The following is a 22,348-nucleotide window of genomic DNA, read 5'->3' on the forward strand; positions in this document are numbered from 1 at the left end:
TGAAGCCAACCGACCAAGCTAACTGAACTTTTCAAATAACCTGAAGAACTGTCATTCCATAAATGTCCAAGACATCTGTGTTATCATGGCTAGACACATGACAGCTATACTGAAAAAGCAGGAAGACCCTACATTCTGGATCAGGGTATTATCATAACAATGTATACTGAAGAATTATCCAGAGGACTCTATTCAAGTATTGTGTATCAAAAATATTTATTTCACTTGATACATAATTTGAAAAATGACAATTAATCATGTATAAATCGCCACTAAAATTCACATTAAAATTGCAGGTAAAATAGAATGTAAAATAATGCAGAAGGCCAAACTCATTTCTGCACTGAAAAATTCAATCATTCATTACACATACATCCACATACAAAAGTGAATTTGTAAGAATTTTGTTTGAAAACCATTGAGATGGCTACATAAGACAAAGTTCATAATATGTTTACAAATTGGGAAAATGTTGTCAAATTTAGAATGGATTTTTAATAATAATTGCAATTTGTTTAATCACATCTCCAACAATTGTCAGTTTCCAACCAGTTTCAACGTGTTGGATTTATTTTAGCCATGTCTTCATCAGGGAATCCAAATTGTATACCACAACAAAGTATACACAAATTGACATTAATAGAAAAAAACAGTTAAAACATTCACAAAGATTATTGTTTTTGCATAAAACACCCACAGCAGACAAATAAACCTACATTAGTACATGCATGTGATGGAGGAGAATAATCAAATACAAATCTCAAATGCCTGGAAGCACTCATTCATATTAATGCTGTGCCCCAAGTTTCTAAGTGCCAGTGGGTTAGTGAAACCATATGGGATGTTTTTGCATTTGCACCGCAATTGTTCTGACATCGCAACATTTTATAAACATGCTGATGTCTTGGAAGCTAGACTGGGCGAACGTGGTTACCCAAAGAAGTTAAATCATCTGCCATCCAGCACTTCATCAGGCGCTGATATCTGGAAAATTTGCCAACATGTGGCTGCTTGGTGAAAATGGCTCAATCCATACATCCTTCAGCATACACAACAAGCAAATGAAAACAAAGTATTTTTCTGCAAACAATGTACCTTCCGCAGAAATGTAAGTCATGCATTATTGCATATGCGTATATTTGCTGGGGACCATGCATATTCATTGTCACCATTCCTACTTACACCCACAGGGAATCTCTCATTTCTTGCAGAAAAGTGGTACAATGCTGCACACATGTGGAACACAACGTTGCTCTGTTCAAATCATGTTTTGTTGCGCTGATAACTCGTGTCACATGCGTATGTATACTCCAACAGATGTATTGTGCAATATCGCAGCACAATGTGTCGTACATGTGGGAAAACTTGAGGATTAGAGTACCAATCCACGTGCTGCATCCATACCTCAAAAGGGCAAAGAGCACAGGGACAGGAGGCCCAGTGCAATGTGGTACATACATTCCTCACATTAACTCAATCCTATGTTGCGATAAGAAACATCATTCTTAACTGCACTTAATGATATGAGAAGCCAATACCTCTGCTGGTCAACAAAACACTATCAGAAGGCTTCTCCAATAGGGGTCTAAATCATGCCACAAAGTGAAAAGAAAGATAGTTGGCTTGTGTAAGGAAAGCATGGTATCAAACAGTAATACAGACACAAGTGATCACAGTTCACAGGTGTTTATTGAACTTCAATTGGGCTTGAAAAACGCCAATCTAATCCAAAATCTAAAGATGGAAGCAAGCTACAACCATAAAATAATAATACTCCAGTCCTAGTTGAGTCTGTCAAAATAAAAGGGTCTATATTAATAAGCCTATTGCCAATCCTTACTCTAAAAACAAATAGTGTGGGAAACAATGTTATGCAAAAGAAAAGTGTTCAAGAAATTATATATCAGGCTATTCAAGCTGTTGGATTCCTTTCCCCACGTTTTCAGCATGGGAAAAGGTGGCACGCTCGAATTTAGGACACTTTCTGACTTCTCTGGCATGAGGAAGCAGTTTGAGACTTCCACATAAGGGTCTTCTGTGTCAAATTCTCTTTGCAATTCAAAGGGCCTAATTACGAGTCTGGCGGTAACCGTGGCGGTAAAACTGCCTGGTTACCGCCGGACCCTTAGTACCATTCCGCCTCCGTGACTCCGGGAAATACCAGGGCATTACGACCCTGGTGTCCTGGGAATCCCGGAGGCGGAATGGTGTAAATCCCCATTCCCATTGAGTCCGATAGGACTCAATGGGAATGGGGAAGTGGAAACACCGGCACCATATCTTGATGGTGCTGGTGTTTCCACGTCCGCCTGCAGGCGGGAGGTGTTCAACCCGCCAGGACAGACCTGGCAGGAAGATCACTTCCCGCCTGCAGGACTCGGGATCGGGTGGCCTGGAATTAACAGTGGCGGCGGGTTTACCGCCACTGTTAATTCCGGACCGCCCGACCTGTAATGAGGCCCAAAGTCTCTTATTTCAGAGGGTCTGATGCAACATGACATAACATTAAAGTTCCTTTCTTCTCTGAATTTTCACTTATACAACTTCTCTGGCGATTTACTGTTCACTCTGGGTTTCCCACCACAAGGCTCAGGCCTACTGTAACACCAAACCTTCAATTGATCTCCTGCTGCCAGGCTCAGACCAAATTCATGTACTTTTCCACACTTTCTCTATTTCATCAAAATCAAAGTCTTTTGACTGTGTGCAGGATTTTGCTTGACTTGTCGCAGGACCACTTCGATTCACATTTATTTGTTCCTTTTCAATTGTTCGCCCTGTGCCGGGTTCGGAACCAAGTTTCTCTACTTTTGTTACTTCTCAGCTGGGTACAGAGACCTTCAATTGAGCACCAAGGCGGTGCCGGATCACTCTGTCAAAGGTAGTGTAGCTTGCTTTAAAGTTCAATCACTCATCAGCAGTTCAACTTCACTTGTGTCTCTTATCATACGTGTTTTAACAATGTTTGTTCCAGCGCTCACCATACAATGTTGCTGCTTGCAACCTTGGCTTAAACACAGACCAGTCTTGTATCGGTCTCCCAACTCACTGGCTGTGTTGATTCACTGGTGCTGCTTTGTTCCTGCAGCCAAAGATGGTACCACAGAGACTGGTGATTCTCCACTCCTTTATTATTGACGCTGGAGGGCCCTGTGGAGCTCCGACACACAATGCAGGATTCTTCAGCCTGGTTTTCTGGTCTTACGCTTTCTATTCTGGAGGTTTGGGAAAAGTTATGGTTCCTTGTTGAAAAGGTCAAGGGAATTTCCCTACTTGCGATCCCCTTCGGTCTTTCCTTCTTGCTCAGCTGCCGTCTCAAAACGGCTGATTCCTCATGTACTTTTCCTCGCTCAGAGTGTGCTCTCGTGCTCCACCTTTTATCCATGTGGGGAAGTGTAATGCAAGTCAGGTGTGTGTGATGGTCAGTAAATGCCTGACCATTGTATTAGGCCACATCAGGTATACGGCTCAGGTGTTAGTCTGTTTTCTCTTAGAGCGGGCTGTTCATGAGAAAGTGTTTGTGTTGTAAATTGGTGGGGGTTAGAGTTCCTAAATATCCTACCTGGTAGGAATGGGTAAAGGTGTTACAAGGAAGGGGATACCATGTCTCACAATCCAGTGTCCCACTCCCACTCCCCAAAGACCCCTCATCCTGATGATCCACCTGCATTGGTCCACCCCCAGGAACTGGATCCAAAAGCGATTGCTGTGTCCTGTCCACCTGGATTACATATCCCCGGGGATAAGTGGGTGAGACACCTTTCTCACACTTGTCATACATGTCACAAACAACCAAAAAATCATGAATGCATACATCACAAACAATTGACAACACAAGAACTGCAGCTAGTTCTGTGAGTACAGCTTTCAGTGTGCCACCAAGATGCATAAGACCAGGTTCACACACATCAGATGCATGCATATGCAAAGACACAACACACTGCAGTCATCAATTGAATGACTCAATCAACAATGCAGGATCCCCTACAAGCTGGTTGATTGCCAAAGAATCGTCCAAGATCACAAATCTCAATGATACTTTTATTGAAGCACAGGTGTAACAGATGCTGCACTTTCGTTGACCCTTAAATGCAGACTGACAGAATGTGTAGTGGAACAGAGATCATACATGAATCGACAGAGAACATGTTTGACCTCAGTAAATACCATGAAGAAGACAACATTCTACATAGACATCCAATTATAAAGAGACGAAGAAAAACCAAGCAGAGCAATGGCTCAACCCCAATATATAAAACACAGACAGGGGTCCCACCTACCACAATCAAAGGAAATCAAACACCCGATAAGGGGAAACCACATGGTATAAATTCAACACACAAAAGACACACAGACGGTCATTGCATGTACACCCCAGTGAGTGAATAGGCCAAAGCATGTATTTGAAAGTCCCACTCTGGCTCCTTATAATGTCGCCTAGCCTCATACTTATCACTAGGTTGTTCCCAGCAACACCTCTCACCCCACTATGTGCCAATGGATGAAACTACACTGCCAGAGCAATGTGAGATATGAAGTGCAAGGATAATCCCTCCTGTTGTAGTCATATCCTGGTGCATGTCTTCCCTGAGACAGCTCAGAGCGATTGTTCCAAATGACATGTACCATTTCCCACTATATCTAGGTCATTTTTTGAGACAACTCCTGCAGGAAGCGCTTTTGTCTGCTTCTTGATTGGATCACCTCCACCTGCCAGTCCATCTAGCACCAAGCAAAGATGGTCCCATCAATGTGTGCAGGGTCTATGCATTTTGAAACACAAAGGTTTGTGTTGCCTAAACATGGGGACAGAAGCATATCATGGACCTTGAGCTTGACCTACTTAGAAGTGCCAATCCTGAGGATCCCACAGATGCAGGAGCCAATGGAGTAGGACATACACCTTCCATATTCTAAACTTCAGCCCCAGGTTGGCGTGGTCACTGCTCCAAAAACCTCAGTAGGCACAGCTGGCAGTGGAAAGATCTAACACTCTGAGGTCATATTTTCCAACAATGCTGCAGACACACTAGAGCCAGCACCATTTGGCTTCTGGCTTTTGTCTACACCATTAGTTGGGCTACCATCAACATATGTGTATTCATTGGAGTTGCACAGCATCACAAGCATTCAATAAGCTAACCAGCAGGTATGATGTTGGCAAGCCCTCAGGCACCATCATCAGGTACCCCTCCTCTAGGTTACCAAGACATGAACCATGTAATTGTACCAAGAAGATCTCATGAACACCACTGGTAATATCCTCAGATGATAAAAAGTCATCAGGTCTGCAATCACTGTGGATTATAACCCAAAACAGCCTAACAGCCCATGATGTTTGATGCACATGCCTCCTCCTCTGTTACAGGTTCCTCACCTGTAAATCATTGTAGAATAGATAACAACAGAGACTCCACAGACGCATACAGATCACAATGCAACATAATTGTATCATATGATGCTAGCACGTCATGCACAATGCAAGGCAATTGGGCCACTCAAACAATCACACATGATATCAACTAGGATGACATGTTTTACAAGAACACCCACCAAACATGCATTGGGCCATCTAGTGCAAGATCCTATTCCGGAAGATATCCGTATAAAAAAAAAAAAATGGTTTGACTACAGTGAAGGGAGTGGGGGATTTGGGGGTGCCCCCCGCACCCTTGTTCACTGTGAACATCAGGGTTCAGCATGCATGTCACCCGCGACCCACATAATACAGTTAAAGAAAGGGAAAAAAAGGACCCTGTGGCTGGTTCCCATGCACACAAGTGAAGTGAACCAGTAGTGTAGAGGGATGGCAGAGGTGGCGGGACAAAGCAAAGTGTGCTGCCAAAGGTAAGTAAGGGGGTGTGGGAGCGGGTTGTCCGGAATGTCAGCTGGAGGGAAAACCAAAAGCTAATTTCATTCATCTGTCTCGAGTGGCACATCACTGGCACAGTCCTGAAATGATCTATCACCATCACAGACATTCATCCCCTGTCTTCATCACCCCTTTACCCCTGTAACTGTACCGTTGACTCCCACAATTCACCTCATCTGCCTCATCTGGACACCAACTACTCCAAATATTAGCAGCTACTCTGCCGTCCAGCAACACTCTAGAACCTCTATCACTCCTACCAAACTCCCACCCATAATGGACGCCCAATCATCTGAACCTTCCAAGGTTGTGAGGCTATGGGATCTTTACATATCTGCATCCGAAATTGCCATCCTTCCTGGGTGATCAGGTTCTGGACAATTATGAATTTCTCTAAAATACATTGAAGTAGCTTTGGGTATCTGGGAGTGCCTAGCAGCAGCCATCAATGTGGGGGCAGGGGTTGTCAGGCCACAGAATACACAAAATAAAAAGCACTGAGATGATATGAGGATCAGGAGACAGAAGACGGCAAGGGTGGCCAATAAGGTGGGACCCAGTCTGTGGGTTCATTTGTGTGGTCACCATCGGGTGATACCATTGAAGGTCCATATCCTTAAGAAGGTGAACCCAGAGCTTCCTGCCCAGGTATTTGAACAGCAGACCCGGATCCAAGCTGCTGGTAGTTATCCAAATCGGACAATTGCAAGAAATATGCCAAATATATGGGTGAGATGGCATGAAGGTCTCTGGGCCATTAGCCTGCCTTCCACTAATGGATCTGGGCACACACAGTATGGGGTCCACCAAACAACTCTTTCCTACCTATAGGCTTGGTAGAATTCCAGCACACAGATCTGACCACATAGTTTATACAAACTAATCCTGCTCTGAAAGACACGAGTGCATGTGATTTTTGCAATCATCTGTGTGGCTGTCTGAAACACACGAGACATACACACATGGTGATATGAAGCTTTCACATGGGAATGGTGCAAGGGCATGCTTTCACCTCATTTGCAGATAAAACAACCTTCTTGTGCATACAGGATACAGGAAAGGAAGGCAGGTCATGGGGTTAATGGGCGACGTGACAGGAGCACTGCAATCACACCATGGGCTCTGACACCAGGCCTGGACATCTGCAGGTGCAGATGGTACATTTTGAAAGACATAACTTGCCCATTGGTGTGCCTATGGAATTGGTAATGATGTCAATACGTTTGACATGTTTTTAGGTGTAAGGTACATGTGGCAGTGGTGTAAATGGGTGATAGAGTGCCCTATATCACAGCTGTGTAGGGCACTGAAGGCAAACACAGATGCATTGCATATGGTCCTACCAGACATGTCAGAATGTTGCTTGCAAGATTGACATGCAGGGGTCAGTTAACTTGCTGGTAATTTGGCCATGTCATGTTCCATCTCAGGTGTCATGCCTGTCTAACTTGCATCTGTGTCCACACCAATGGGCACACATCAATAGCACACATATCAGCATGAGCACAGTTCACAATTGTCTTCAGAAATATGTATAATAGTTCTTACATAGATGCTGATATATGTAATCTCTTGTTGCAGTGGCATGATCCGCAGAAGAGGGAACCCCAATGTAGAAGCAATGACATACCAGGGTCAAGACATCCAGCAGGGACTGTTGACCCTAAACCTTCTTCATAAAATTGAGCTCCTTGGAAAGGCTCATGGCCTGGGTTGTTGACACATCTGATGTCACTGTTGCTGACGTTGAGGACTTCAGGAGTGCCATTGTTGTAGAGAACCCAGCTGCAGATAGATAGGACAATGTGTACCAGGATACAGAGGAGCCATTGATCTGGGAGAGCTCACGTGATGTTGCATGCTTTGGGGTGCAAGTGAATGAGGAGAACTTTAAGTGGGTGCTCTCTGTGTCTAGTGGATGGTCTGAGGGGAATATGTATGCTACAGATATTATGGTGTGACAGGAAGGCAGTGCATAGACCCCTGGGGAAGGCACTACATGTTCCTGACCCACAGAGCTCTGCTGCAATTCTACATTCCTGCGCTGATGCTTACAACCAGACACGCCTTGAGTGATACAATGCAAGTGACAATGCTGCTGCAGCTGATTGCTGTAATGCAGCAGAGAACCCGTGCTCGTCATAACACTGCAGTTGCCAGTCAACAGCAGGCTGCCCAGCATCACGGAGAGGTGTTCTGCTCTTTACCCTTCAGGGCCGCCATGCTCCTCCTGTCCTGCCCTCCACACCGTTGGATGTGCTATTGTCTATGGCTGAGCAGTCACAAGAGGCCACATCTCATTGGGCTTTTATGGGGAAGACTCACAGGTTTGGAAGCTGAGGGATGTACAGGGATTTGCCCCAGCAATAGGAGCTACATGAGGGCAGGCTGTGGTGAACATGCAGTCAATTGAGGTCTGTGCTAGGATGGTTGTTTCTCTTCAGAAGGTTTTATTTATGGAGGAATAGCCTGCACCACAGATGGATTGCCAAACAGCAGAAATTGTTACATCTGTGATGGGTGGAGATATAGAGACAGCCAGTCAGAATGGCCCAGTTCTGTAACACAATCAAGAGGAAAAGTAGGGAGTAATGCACAGGGTGTGCATACAGCCGGGGCTGATGTAAGAACCATACTCATTGCAGGGCCAGAGCAGAGGGAGAGAAAGTCATGACCCAACCTAGGGAATCGGTTATTTATTGCACCCTTATGGCTGTGGTGATAATATTGAGTCCCAGAGGAGGCAGGCACTTGAAGTCCTCCATCTAGAGCACCAACTGAGACTGACACAGGTAGAACATTAGGCTTAGTTGGTTCTGGGCCAGGAAATGGAGGAGCAGGATGTTGAGGACAGTGATATATGAAGTTATATAGAGGTGGTGTTTGTTTGTTGTTGGGGAGGGATGTGAGTTTTACATGAAATGTTTTTGAAATTCTCAGAGACATATTTGTTTTTCCCCATGCTTGTTTTCACGTCCAATAGTTGTTAACATATTCCTATGCTTCATGTAATAACATTATTTACTGTTGTAATAGGAATGAGTTGAGAATGGCCTTGCATACTGCCATGTTTGTGGAAGAGTGAGGTACTGATTATGTGCCCATGTATTCACCACATCATCCATCTTGGTGTCTCATTGTGTATGATGCATGTGTCACATGTAAGGTCACACTGTGGTGCCTTTTCTGGGATTTGCTACGGTCTGGGGCCCACGTGGACAAGGGTTGTGATACTATGCACATGCACGTTTCAGAGTTGCAGGGGCACTGTGTTAAGTAGTAGTTGCGGTTTTTAATTCATCTAATCTGGCCACACTTCTCCTCACTTTGGGGTCTGTTGATCATATGCCCCAGATGAGATACTTTCAACAAATCCAGACATATTGATGTGTTTCCATGTCATCAAGCGGGATCCTTGCCATTACCACTCCACGTGTGTTTTCCATTATACGTTTCTTGATGGTGGTCACATCATGATTACATGCACCTTCTCAGTGTGACTAAGCCACATTTCAAATATGATAATCATAACATCTTACTTAGTGTGGATTCTATTTTTACATGAAATTGGCATGGTATGTTGGGGATGTGACCATTTCCAGTTGCTGTTCACTGTATAATTGCCACATGTACCTGCATTTGGCTCATACTGCACATGTCTGTCTTTTGTTGATGTGGATCAAATTTTGGTCCTTCCTTCCACCTTTACTCTTACTGTGTCTATACAGCAGACACATGCCATATGTGTCCGGGGGGAGGAGGGGCACGTTCTAATTTGTAGTTGGGGTTACACAACACATGACTCACATGTGCATGGACAAAAGAGAAGTCAATGATCATTTTATTATGAACCCTTTCCTATCTGAAACATATATTTCTCAACCGGAGGGTTTGGGAGGTGAGGGTCTTCTTGTGTGTTATGGCATGGCTTATGTTAAGGATTCCTTTGACAATCATTGTGAATGTCCTCCCTGCCTCTCTGAAACTCGAGGAGAACCAACTCCAGTTCCAGAAGCACCTCAAGACCTTCCTCTTTGCTTCTGGCTTCTCTCTTCCTCTCCCCTGCTGATTTCCCATCTGATACTGCACTGATCACCTGGCTACCCTCTGATTTTGGGCTCAGGTCCCTACTCGCCCAGCTGCACACCTGCACTGCCTCCCCGCAACCCTTGCACTTGGGTCTATATCTGTAACACTACAGTCCCCCTACCTGCACGTTTGACACCGGCTGTCTGCACTTACCCTTGCACCTGCCACATGCTGGCCACACTTCGTGTTATTGTTTTGATCCCATGAACAGCACTGCCCCATCCCCTTTCCCCTGGCACTTTTCCCCTTCGTTGCACTTACGCAATCTCAATGTCACTTGGCCTGGTAAGATCTCTGTCTCTGTCCTCCCTCTGTTCCTCCTTCCTTGCCTCGTTGCACCTTGAAACACTTGTGTATAGGCGCATCATGGATGCCATATCATATCATATGAGTCGCTGTGTCCTGAAATTAATCCACTGTTCTAGGTTGCCGCAAGCAGGTCATGGTGGACACAGCTGTTGATGCATGACATGTGTAACTTCCTTCCATATTTGGGTTATTGATTTGTCATGAGCTCAGCCATGCTACATTTTATCATTATCTTTTGGGTAATTAGGTGCATGTGCAGCCAGTGATTTGTCATTGCTGGCTTCTAGTATGTGGTCATCATGCTATGGGTGCAGCCATGCAAATGGGTGTCTGCACCTCAAAATGTGTTCCTGTGTGTGGGTGTTGGATTGTGTGATGCTGGCTTTCTGCTGACTGGGAAAAACTCAGACTTGACTTCAATGATTAGGTGAGGTTATTCATGCAACAGAGGATTGCACAGACATGTTCACATAGTACAAAAGTACCAGACAAATGATCAGTTCTGGTCTGCCCCTCCTGGGGGTCTCAGCATATATAGGTTTCCCGTTACTTTATTCATTTATTAAGTTTATACAGAGCACCTATCCCTTGAGCATCTGGGCACTTGTGCTTAAGAATATGGTTAAAGTCAGTTACATTTGGCCATGTGCATAAGGAATATGTTACATCCAGTTACTTTCAAACTTAGTCTTAGTCTTGTGCATAAGGAATTGGTTACATCCAATTACTTTTGGGCTTAGTCAAATACAGAGTGCAACTACATACAAGTTACATTCAGAATTGTATTCATCTTGGTCCCACATCACGATGTACGTGTAGGGGCAGTTGCATAGTAGAATGGGACCCTAAGTGTTACGTTGTCTGAGGGGGCTAGGAGAGTATTCAAGGTGGACTAGTGGTAATTATTGATATCTCGGTTGAAGAGCCAGGTTTTGAGTTGTGTACAGAATGGCCAGAGTGAAGGGTCGATCCTGAGCTGGCATTCCTGGAGTTGGCTGTGATAACCTGGAAACTGGTGCCTCCTGCCTTTTGTATCTCTGAGTGGGCAGCTGGCCCAGATAGGCTGATCTGGTAGGTCTAGATGGGGTTGAGCTTTGGTTATTTTGTTGGAAAGGTAGCGAGGGGCGGTGTTCGACATACATTTGTGTGTGAGAGTATTTTGAATTTGATCCTGTCTCTAAGTGGTAGCCAATGGATATTTCTTCTGGTGACAGTTATCTTTAAAGTGTATCTACGAAATTATGATTTTAAGATAGTATGGCTTTATCTAAGGAGGTTCCTTTGGTTCCCCCCCATTATCTTCATAATGTCTCCACAAACAAGTAATCCATTCAAATTGTTTCTGCGTAGGCAATAACCCTTATAAATGATATAAACAAAGCATTGGGTGCTTGTTAATGAATTTAAAATAAGCATTGTGAGCAGAGTTATATTAATAAAGCTTTATGTGGCTGCTTTGCAAGTGAGTGAACAAATGGAAGTTTCAATGTGCCAAAATGGAAGCCCATCTTACAATCAAGCATATATTATTGAGGGTGGGCTAAATTGTGCCAGCGCAGGATTATGAAGCCTAGTATGGGAGCATTACAGTAGATTTAGTGATTTTCTTAATGTTTACAAAACATTGCATTGTGGCATTCTACTGTTGGCTCATTTTGACTTCCATGTTTCCACCATACCGGGCAGGGATCCTCCTAAAGACCTCCATGCAGGTGTCCACCACCTCTGAGTGCCTGTGACCTGTTAGGGTCCATGCCTTTCATCCTGGGCCGTACCCAATTTGTGATGAGAGTTGCATGTTTGGCACAGTCTGACTTGAATGGAATCAGTGGATATGCATGGCCCATGTTGGAGATTTCAAAGCCATAACTTGAGCTGTCGTGGACTCATTTGTACTGGTTGCTTCATTGTATTGGCATTACCTTCTTGATGGCGCTGGGCACCGTTTGGTCAGTTGTTGTTTTAGTGCCACTGAATGTTGTGCTGTCTAGATTACCTATGGCTCATGGTGGGGACAGTGTGTGGATGTGTCTGAGAGTCACCTTTGCACTGCCATGGCACGTGTAATGTCAATAATTCTAGCCATTTTTTCTTCAAGTGTCATTTTCATCCAATATCATTCTCTCTTGGTGATAATGTGTCTGGGTTAAAGCTTGCTCTTCTGTTCATGTAGTATGGTGCACGGTGAGTGTGGGGTGGCCCATCTCATGTGCTGTGTGATTTCTTTCAACATGTTTCCTGGGATGACCTTGGTCTCAGGAATGTGTTGTGGGTTTTCCTCCTAGCTTGCGTATATGCTTGTCCTTGGTCATGGCTGTTTTTGGAGATATTGCAGGGCATTTGTGTGCATTCTCTTGCACACTGATGACTGGTATGTTGCAGTGCGGCATGTGGATATGTGTTGACTGTGGTCACGTTTCTTCATGTTGCATGCAGCAGATTTGTGTGTCTTTCCCGCTTGCTACATTGGTGCGATTGCACAACAAGGTGTGCTCTATTCTGTACATGATGGCAGTTGATTGGTGGAATGTTGCTTCACAAGTGTCTGGTTGTAGGCATGATGTGGACGGAGGCACATACGCTGCAGGACATTTGGGGATACACTGTTGCTTTTGTGGGTTGGTACATGGTCAGCTCCAGGGGACGATGGCAGGTGGAAACAAAATGTTCCTGTTGCACGTTCAGCATTCTGCTGCCATCTGGCATGTACACTGTCATTTGCATATTGGTGATGGTTTTGATGTTTTGAAGGCCACTCGCTGTTCAGTTCCTCTTAATGGCGATTGTATGGGCGTGTTGATGGGTGGAAGGCATTATGTTGTTTTGCACTGCTCGCTCGCTGCATTGTTAGGCGGATCTATGGGTGAGTGCGTTCCACAAGACTTGGGTTGTTCTGGGCAGGTAGAGCACTACATTCTCTCTTTTGCTCGTTTGCGTTTAGCATCAACTTTTCTTTGTGAATTGCCGTAACACGCATTACGACTACCATTGAGCATTATTTGTATCCAACGCCTGCGTTTCTAGTCTGCCTGTGCTACTAACCACAGCACTTCAAAGGACTATGAGTTGTTACAGTGAAAGGCACACACCTCAACAAATGGAGTATAGCTCAGTGGCAAGGCGTGGGTCTTGGAAGCAAGACCACACTGAGCAGCATTGGTTCGAGTCCCGAATCCGCGCTTAAAATCGACCATATGTATTACACATTATAAATACCTGCTCTTGCACGGTCCGAATGTACTCTCCCTCCCCCTTTCCCAGACACACATGTGTATCGGCGCATTACAAATGAACAATTAAAAACAAAATCAGTATGTAAATGTTGGTGGTAAAGGCTGAATGGGTCTTGATCGTAAAATTAAAAAAAAACATGAAATGAAGCTTATTTTAACCAGAATCATTTGGTTTAGGAGAATTACTGTGGTAGCTGTTACTTCATACCCCCTGGTCAGTCTTTATTCAACCATTCCTCTTAGATGTAGCCCTGTGAAGGCCCAGGTGTCCCTTTCACACATACATTGCTTGGAATAAAGGAGTGTGTGTTGCCTGGAAAGCTAAGGCCTTCTGGATGGTTCTAAAATAATAAGCTGGCACCATTTCCAATGTATACCTGCCAGCGCCTGGCTGCAATCCTAGTGAGAGAGCGGAATTATTTTGAGAGAGATTTGTGGTTTAGGGTTTCAGCATCTGTTTAGCCAATTGGCCCACAGCTGGATAACCCTTAATAACATAGGATGAAATCCCAAGTTATTCAATGTTTGCCAGCTGCGGGGCCCTTGGTCTGTCTGCCTAGAGGGATGCTTTACATCAACCACACTCACTGATGCTCCCCGACATCTCAGCGGACCATGCATTGGGTTGATGTCTGTACTCTTGTTCAGAGAAGAAGTACCTGGTCTTTCAGTAGTACCCTGTCCTTGGCATCAGACTGATAAGCACATTGATATTGCTTACAGAGGTTGCCTCATCACGTACATCATTTGGCCGTGCACTTTCTGAATAGAGTGGCTTTCAGATTTATGACGGATACTAATACATGTTTCATGTGAATTACTCTTGAGAACTACCAGTATCAAACAACCGACGGTACATTAGGTATTCATACTTTATATATTCATGGCGAGGGACGTTAAGGTTATTATCTATCTTGAAATTGTGTGTTTCCGATACATGTAAAGTTGTTATTTATATGTTGCGGGAACCAAATAATTTAAATATTCACGAAAATTAAACATGACCTTTTTAATATTTAGCTGAATGGATGACATTGCACAAAAACTGGAAAACAAGAAATGATCAGGTGTATTGATGCTGTGTTTAGTACACTGGCAAGTAACTCATTCTGATTCAATGGTGGTAGATAATCTTAATTAGGTAATGACAATAGAGTCCCCTTGCTTTGCTCTGCATGCGAAAAATACAACATCATGTTTGCAAATTGTTTTATCTCCCGTGGATAGGGATGAATGGAATTCATCCATTCCCAGTAAGACAAGGGTTTGTTGTTATAATTGGTTCTTAATTAGCATAATTATAACATTTAACTTTTCGAGATAGCTGTGGTAACTAATATAAATCTCAGAGGATCTATTGGGCATTAAACTAATTAACTTGTTGCCATGTGCACTCCCTGGAGTGCTGGGGCATGAATGACATTGAATCTGATGCACTGCTTCCACAGCAATAATGGATGAAGGCTATTCGTCTTGACGAGAGCTATCACATTTCTCAGTGTACCGATGCGCCCCAATCTAATCTGCAGGGAAATGGCTAAAATGAAGAAGTAAGAGATTGTTTCAACAGTCCGTGTAGTTCTGCAATCGCACCCAGATAGGGCACACAGAAAAGACAGACACACTTACAATATCCATTAGCTGAGCTGGAATCGGAGGACTCTTTGCCTTATGCTAATTAGATGGCTTTGCAATGGTGAGCAATTCTTTTTTACGATACTATATTTAGCAATGTTCCAATAAGACCTTCACAATCATATCCACAATTTCCACAAAATAAAGGGCAATTTAGAAATATTGCATAGGTTTTCTGCACCTATAGCGAGCGAACACACTCATAGCACCTACACTAGTATAACACGTTTTCTCAAAACGCCTGTCTATGCTTCATTATCGTGTGTGCACAATGCAGCATTTCATTTGTGTACCCACTAACAAAGAGGCGTTTATTAACTGAACCCTAGTCAGAATGTCAGTTTCAATGAGCGGGGCATTAACCTAAAACTCTTCATATGTTATTTGCAACAATTCTTAACATTGGAGAGGAGAACATATTTTTTTTTTTATTTTTTTTATAAATTTAATTTATGTTTGCACACAGGTTATTTACACACATTAGCAATTTTCGGTTACATAGATATACTACAGATACCGTTCAATTGCTTTCTGTATTCAGAGCTTTTGATTCGTTTAGATCAGCCAAATATTTCTTGTATCGAGACCATATGTTTCTGGGCCTACTGTGTGGTGTGACCGAGTCAATATAAAGCTCCTCCGTATCATTAATCCACAAAGTGTTTGAAGATATACTGCTCCACTGTCAAGTAACACCACAACTCCAAGGGCTGCATGACTGAATCGTGTGCTTAAATGAAGTTCCATGGTGCATGGCTTGCAATGGCAACAGTGCAAAATATCCAGATTCGTGAGCTTGTGTCCAGTTGTTCCTGTTGCTCAATGCATAGGTGCTCGTCATACACTTCAGAAATCTTCCGAACCGTCAAAAAACAAGAAAGCAATTAGTGAAAGTCCTGCAGCGCACCCAACCTTGCCCTGCTCAAGGAACTATGTGACAACTGATCACAACTGCCAAGGCCACCTACTACCAAAACACCCATTCCAAGGCCAACAATGAAAGACAAGCCTTTAAAGCCATGAAGCACACACCAATCCTCTGCTCAACCCACCTGTACTGCAATCTATAGAAATAAAAAACATGCTTTATTCATCAGCAAGATCAGCATGATACACCAGCCCATGGACACCAAATACCCAACTGATAGAACACTAGACATCTCATCTCGCAAGGCCACAGCTCCCTGGACAGCTTTCAAGACACTCACTATGGCAGGCCAAACTAGCATCCCTCAATACCACATATGACAATGACATTCTCGGTGGCTCCATATTCAAGACCCTTCCCTCTGAAGCAATCCTGCCTCACATAACAATCAATGACTCTAACTCAAGGCACCTTCCCCTCAATCCTCAAGACCAGACAAATCCTCCAGCATTTCAAAAAGCCAGCAGTGTACCATGACTACATCAGCAACTACCGCCCAACCACCAATCTTCCCTTCCTAAGTAAGATACTTGAGAAAGCAGCAGTCACACAACTCCTTCAACACATCAAAGCCTCCTTCAGTCCTACCAATCTGGCTTCAGACCTAGATGCAGCACAGCAATTGCTATCATCCAGTGATTGATTTCCAGTGCTTACCTGAAGCTCAACTCCATCAAAACTGAATTCCACCTGCTGATCAACAACACCAAACACCCTGACATCCAGACCTGGGTCGCTGCTATGAACCTGTGGGCTTCACACCCTAGCTGGCAACAATGATGAGAGAGGCAGATTATGAACCACAAAAAGGATATGTTTTCGGATGAAAAAGGAGCAAAAGTGATCAAAAAACTGTCTGCACGGCCCAACATGGGCAGTTATTGTGTGGTAATACCTTGTTTTGTGTCTTTGGTGGATTAACAACACAGAACCCAGCTTCTGGCAGTGATGCGAGAGGATGAAGCTCTGTTCAGGTATGGTGGATTATCTGGGCCCAAGCAGAAATCGAGTGTTGAGCTGATTTGGATGCAGTGGCTTTGTGCTGTTGTGCTGTTTGAAGGCAGTTTTTCAATGAAGCAGCTCAGGGCACTGACCAGGATCTGTTTGAGGTTGAGACAGGTCGAGTCGGATTGTATCCACCAGGAAGGCATAATGATTGATGATCCAGTGGTTAAAACTGACCGGTGGCAATGGCTCAAAATTGTCATCCTAGTGCTGCTATGTGTGATTCAGCGCAGTGGCAGTTCCTAGGCAAGTTGGGTCGAGTCATGGCATAACTTCTATTTTGACTTGACAAGTTACTCTCTGGAGGTTCAATTCGAGTCCCAGCGTCGAGCTGTTGATTCGAGCCTAGAATGTAAGCAATATAATGCAGCATTAGGCAAGCTCAAGATTCAGACATTGTAGTTTGAAATGTCTGAAGTGTGCCAGAAAGTAGCACTTGTGGATGCCTCGACATTGATGGCATTGAGCTCTGCCTTGACAGCAGTTGGACCACCTTTGATGCAGCAGAACACAGAGACTTAGCTGATCTGGACTTCGAGATGCTGCAAGGCCAACTTCAGAGAATCGAGCACAGGATGGGTGCTTTCACAGTCTACACTCCCACCCTTGGGAGGTTCTGGTGCAGAGTGGCATACCCTGGTCCACAGCAAGAGTCATCTCCAATGTGCTCTGGAGTGGGTAGTGGTCAGAACTTTCCTATGCCTTGAATGGCTCCTTTTCCATCTCTGTGGTTGAGGTCTTTGGCGAAAGCATCTCTACCAATAGACATCCAAGGAATATGTCTTAAGTGTTGTCCCAGAGTTAATCTAGCAAGTGGTGTGAAAGCCCTTATTTTAAAAGGTAAAAGTCCACATGTGGCTGGACTAAATTTGTCCTGCTTTAGGGGACCAATCCCTGTTCTTGAAAGAAGTGGATTATGCCCTTCTGATCAAACACCCAACGTGCTTTGTGCTAGATGAAGTGGAAGCCAAAGGAAGGGGAGGCAGAGAGAAACAGGATGGTGGAAACCTCCCTCAACTGTACAGAGCTCTCACTGTCTACACTAAACATGCCCATTCTCTTGTTAATATGATCAAAGGCCTTAAGATATGCAGCACCCTGGTGTGAGGAAAAGCCTTTTGTGAATCGGTGTGATTACTGTTCCATGGCCACCTTCCTGTGAAGTGGATATCCCTGGGAAAGGGCAGCTGCCCTTACAAAGACACAGAGAGAGGAAATCCCTCAGGCCAAATTCCTGTCAGTAGGGAAAACACCAACCTGTTGAACAACTGTACTGGGTCTGCAGGGCTGGTGATATCGATTTAATTTGGCTGAAATAATTATGAGCAGTGCCACACACCCTGCTCTCTGGCATGGCTCATATTTAGAGTTTACCCTGCCATAGGCATCGGCCAATCATAATCATGATCATTTGGAACACAGGTGAATATCTTAAATCCATTCCCTGTGTTGCAGTGACTTTGGCTATCACCTCAGCTGTCAAGAGAGTGCATATGACCTGAATCTGCTCTCTGCCACTGAAGGGGAGTTGCTGCAATCTGGCTACTGATGCAGCAGTGCACAGGTGTACATTATTCATTTGGCCCAGACCTTATGAAGGAGGGATCTGATCAGCAGATTACCCTCTCAGAAATGGAAATACCTGCATCATTTTATTTGATAAGACAAAAAAGCCAGGGCTTTCCATTCTTGCCAGTTGGCAATAACTCACATCTGCCTGCAAGTCCCTTGGGTTTGACACCAACAGACACCTCTCCTTCAAATAGTACATAGCAAAAAAGAAACACAGAGCCTGAAAATCAAGCCCTTCATTCCAGAAAACAACTTCAGATCTGCTGCCTTGACTTGCCTGTACCATCTTCAAATCCTTCTGCCCCAAGCAACCTCACTGAGAAATTTTATCCACCAGTAGTAAGGACATGTTCAGACTTGAATTTAGCCAGTGCAGAAAGGAAAGTACCAGTAGACAGGCCATCTCTGCCTATGCCCCAAGACTCTGCAGCCTCCTCGTCATCAACATAAACCACACTGACTTCTACAGTTCTTGGAGGAGCTCAAGACACTCCTCTTTAAGGGATGTCTCATCCCTAACACATAGGTCCACAGACCCTCCACTCCGCATAGAACCTGAGATTGGGTGGGCTGCTCCTCATTCTTTACTCCTCTGATTGCTTGTATATCCCTTACTACCAAACTGTCCACCCTTCCCCTCCCCTGTAAACTCCCTGCAAATATGTTTCTATACTTCCCTCCCATATTCTTCACCCTATGCTTGTACAGTGCTCTGTTGCATCCTGAGGCTATGTCCATGCTCAATAAATGCCATAATAATAAATATAATAATAAAAACATTTCCTTCATGCATGCATCCCTGTAGATATGCATTTATGTATTTTATGTATGTATGGGTTATTTATGAAGTGCCTATACACTTACAAAAAAGTGTTTCAAAGTGCTCCAACACAGGGAGGGCAAGCATTAACAGGAACAAAAAAATTCTTACTACGCATTGGAGCATTCAGAATGGGCAAGTGCTAAGTGCATTTAGCACATTTATTGAAAAATGTTCAGGCTCTGGAAATGTCTCGATGAATGATGGAAGTGCTCACCAAGTTCATCTGCATTGTGCAGCATGTACAACTGTGCATGAAACATTCACTTTTGTGAATCTATCTTATGAGATAAAGCATTATGGAAGTTCATCTCACTCTGTTTCAACCGACCTACGTCTAAAGAACATCAACCGAGACAATATGCTGCCTCTGCTACTACCAATAACTAGACTTCTACCTACTAATCCCAACCCTACCTCTATGTTAACCTTCTACAACCAAATTGCCCTCGCTGCCATCAACAAAGTCACTCCCCTAAATACCAGGAAAACCAAACCCACAGCCCACGCTAACTCCTGGTTCTCTGCAAACCTTAAAACTGTGCTCTCTGCCAAAAGAATGACCAAATGCATCTGGAAACAAGCTGCTTCAACTGATAACAAAGCTCTCTTCAACACCTTAGCAGGTGAATACAAGGAAGAAACTATCAATGCAAAGGGGAACTCTTACAATCAAAGAAAAGAAAATTCCCAATCAAATTCCAAGGAACATTTCACCATACTTTGTGAACTAGAATCACCTGTCCCTTGACCTGTTCTCTGCAGCAAGGATCTCCTGTGGTGCACCAACATCCACAAATCCCTCTCAGAGAAAATCAACCTTCTCCCAAAAAAAATTCAAACAAAGAAAAATGAAAATCAGCCAAAACACCATGCTTACCAATGCTCCCACAGTTTCTCAGGCACTCACACACAAATTTCAATTCATACCGGTAACCACCACTGAAATGAAACCATTCAAATTATCAAAGGCTTAAAGCCCTCAAGATGGCAGGGAAACATATGCCCGGCCACCCTCAAAGATTGCGTCAACAAACTAACGCCTTTCAACACTACCAATAACTCCTTTGCTGCCAGCAAAGTGCCTGACAACCTGAAAGAAGCCTGGGTAGTCCCTTTCCTTAAAAAAACCCACTCTGGATCCAAATGTCCCCACCAATTACTGGCCAATCACCACGGTCCCATTTCTCCTGAAAATACTCAATGGAGTAGCCTACCTTCAATTCAAAAGTTCCTAAAAAACAATAACTTGTTAGGCCTCCAACAATAAGGTTCCTGTGCCAGCCATGGAACGGAAACTGCACTACTAGATTTAAAAATTCAAATGGAGCCATTTGACCTCTCAGCAGCATTTGACTTAGTCAGCCACATGATCCTATGCCAACACCTTGTGTCAGCAGCCCAATTCTCCCCCAATGCCATAGAGTGGATTGAATACTTCCTCTCCATCCATATGATCAGAGTCTTCTCCTCATCTGCTGCAGCAGACGGACACTGGTCTGCTGAGGAGTATCCCAGTGTTTCTGTGTCTCGCCAACTCTGTACAATGTGTTTACCAGGCCCCTTTTGGTCTGTCTAGACAAATCTGGGGTGACATACGTGGACGACACACAAATATTCCTACCCATCATTGGATCCTATGATACTGATGCCAACCTATTAAAAAAAAAATGTACCTCACCATTCAAGCATGGATGGTGCAAAATAACCTCTGTCTCAATGAGAAAACTGAATTACTTATCATCGGCAGCCAATACAACTGAACAACCTACCTCAACAATACACATCCTTCAGCATTGATGGCAACATCATAACTGTAGACAAGGAAGTAAAAACATTAGGTGTCTACATTACTCCTCCCTCATTCTCAAAAGGCAAGTCAACACCATCATCACTTCAGCAGCCTATTCCTCCAAGCTGATCAGAGCTAGCAGACCCTTCCTATCTGAAGAGAACTGCATCACCCTGGCCAGAGCACTTGTCCTATCAAGGGTTGACTACTACAACTCCCTCTTTGCAGGATCCACGGCCAGACATATCAGCAAACTGCAAGTGGTGAAAAAGAACGCCATTAGAGCAGCTCTCAATTTACCTAAACATGACCACATCTCTTCAGCCAGACACAACATCCACTGGCTGGCGGTACACCAGTACAGGATCATATTGATTTCAAGACCCTCTCACTAGCACACAAATGCCTCTCTAATAGTGTCCCAGCGTATTTGACTTGCCAAGTCTGGAAACGCAATCTAGCAGACTCACCCGATCCACCTACGCGGGCCTCAACGCTATCCCCAGATTCTGATGACAGAAATCAAGGGACTCTAGCTTCCTGGTGTTTACTGCCAAACACTGGAACACTATGCCTGCAGCCTTGAGAACTGACCCCTCAGACTGGTCCTTCTAAAAAAAAACGTAAAACCTGGCTCTTTACCCAACACCTCATTTGACATAAGACCTATGACCCTTCCGGCATCCAGCAGTGGGCATCACTGCCTCCTTATCTGCTCACTAGGAACCCTTCCAATCACCCACATGACCATGCTATTGCCTGTAACTTATGTAAGCCAATGTTTGCTTCATCAATGACACCAATGTAATGATTGTCAACCCACAATCCACAATGTTGTAATGCTACGTCTACCATGTGTGACATTTCCATGACTTTTCTATGCAATTCCTGTAATCTGTCAATTCAAGTAACCAATGAAAAAGCGCCTGGGCACACAGGGATTATGTGTGCTATACAAAAAAGGTCCTTGATGGATGACTATTTTGAACGTTGTTCCAAATAACATTGCTGTTTCATTTTTTTTTTATGCCAGCCATCCAGTATACCCTTCTATCTTTCTCCTACATACACAATCAAGTATTCCACAGAAATC

Source organism: Ambystoma mexicanum, chromosome 5p (genome assembly GCF_040938575.1).
Source record: "Ambystoma mexicanum isolate Mex_15411 chromosome 5p, UKY_AmexF1_1, whole genome shotgun sequence".
Taxonomy (NCBI): Eukaryota; Metazoa; Chordata; class Amphibia; order Caudata; family Ambystomatidae; genus Ambystoma; species Ambystoma mexicanum.